This window comes from Sprattus sprattus (assembly GCF_963457725.1).
Source record: "Sprattus sprattus genome assembly, chromosome: 17".
NCBI lineage: Eukaryota > Metazoa > Chordata > Actinopteri > Clupeiformes > Clupeidae > Sprattus > Sprattus sprattus.
The window spans coordinates 695,899-697,609 of record NC_137915.1 but is presented as its reverse complement, the minus strand read 5'-3'; positions in this window follow the sequence as shown (position 1 = coordinate 697,609).

The window sequence follows — 1,711 nt, the reverse complement described above, 5'->3', positions numbered from 1 at the left end:
GTCTCCTCTTCCCCTCCTCTTCTCCTCCTGAACCTGTTCTCCTCCTCTTCCCCTCCTCTTCTCTTCCTTGTCTCCTCCTCTTCCCCTCCTCTTCTCTTCCTCTTCTCCTCCTCTTCCCCTCCTCTACCCCTCCTGAACCTTTTCTCCTCCTCTTCCCCTCCTCTTCTCCTCCTCTTCCCCTCCTCTACCCCTCCTGAACCTTTTCTCCTCCTCTACCCCTCCTCTACCCCTCCTGAACTTGTTCTCCTCCTCTTCTCCTCCTCTTCTCCTCCTCTACCCCTCCTGAACCTTTTCTCCTCCTCTTCTCCTCCTCTTCCCCTCCTCTCCTCCTCTTCTCCTCCTCTTCTCCTCCTCTCCTCCTCTTCTCCTCCTCTCCTCCTCCTCTCCTCCTCTTCTCCTCCTCTCCTCCTCCTCTCCTCCTCTTCTCCTCCTCTTCTCCTCCTCTTCCCCTCCTCTACCCCTCCTGAACCTTTTCTCCTCCTCTTCCCCTCCTCTTCTCCTCCTCTTCTCCTCCTCTTCCCCTCCTCTACCCCTCCTGAACCTTTTCTCCTCCTCTTCCCCTCCTCTTCTCCTCCTCTTCTCCTCCTCTTCCCCTCCTCTCCTCCTCTTCTCCTCCTCTTCTCCTCCTCTCCTCCTCTTCTCCTCCTCTCCTCCTCTTCTCCTCCTCTTCTCCTCCTGAACCTTGTCTCCTCCTCTTCCCCTCCTCTTCTCTTCCTTGTCTCCTCCTCTTCCCCTCCTCTACCCCTCCTGAACCTTTTCTCCTCCTCTTCCCCTCCTCTACCCCTCCTGAACCTTTTCTCCTCCTCTACCCCTCCTCTTCTCCTCCTCTTCCCCTCCTCTACCCCTCCTGAACCTTTTCTCCTCCTCTTCCCCTCCTCTTCTCCTCCTCTACCCCTCCTCTACCCCTCCTGAACCTTTTCTCCTCCTCTTCTCCTCCTCTTCTCCTCCTCTACCCCTCCTGAACCTTTTCCCCTCCTCTTCTCCTCCTCTACCCCTCCTCTTCTCCTCCTCTTCCCCTCCTCTACCCCTCCTGAACCTTTTCTCCTCCTCTTCCCCTCCTCTTCTCCTCCTCTTCTCCTCCTCTACCCCTCCTCTTCTCCTCCTCTTCTCCTCCTCTACCCCTCCTGAACCTTTTCCCCTCCTCTTCTCCTCCTCTTCTCCTCCTCTTCTCCTCCTCTTCTCCTCCTCTCCTCCTCTTCTCCTCCTCTTCTCCTCCTCTTCTCCTCCTCTCCTCCTCTTCTCCTCCTCTTCTCCTCCTCTCCTCCTCTTCTCCTCCTCTTCTCCTCCTGAACCTTGTCTCCTCCTCTTCTCTTCCTCTACCCCTCCTGAACCCTGTCTCCTCCTCTTCTCTTCCTCTACCCCTCCTGAACCTTTTCTCCTCCTCTTCTCTTCCTCTACCCCTCCTGAACCCTGTCTCCTCCTCTTCTCTTCCTCTACCCCTCCTGAACCTTTTCTCCTCCTCTTCTCTTCCTCTACCCCTCCTGAACCCTGTCTCCTCCTCTTCTCTTCCTCTACCCCTCCTGAACCTTTTCTCCTCCTCTTCTCTTCCTCTACCCCTCCTGAACCCTGTCTCCTCCTCTTCTCTTCCTCTACCCCTCCTGAACCTTTTCTCCTCCTCTTCTCTTCCTCTACCCCTCCTGAACCCTGTCTCCTCCTCTTCTCTTCCTCTACCCCTCCTGAACCTTTTCTCCTCCTCTTCTCTTCCTCTACC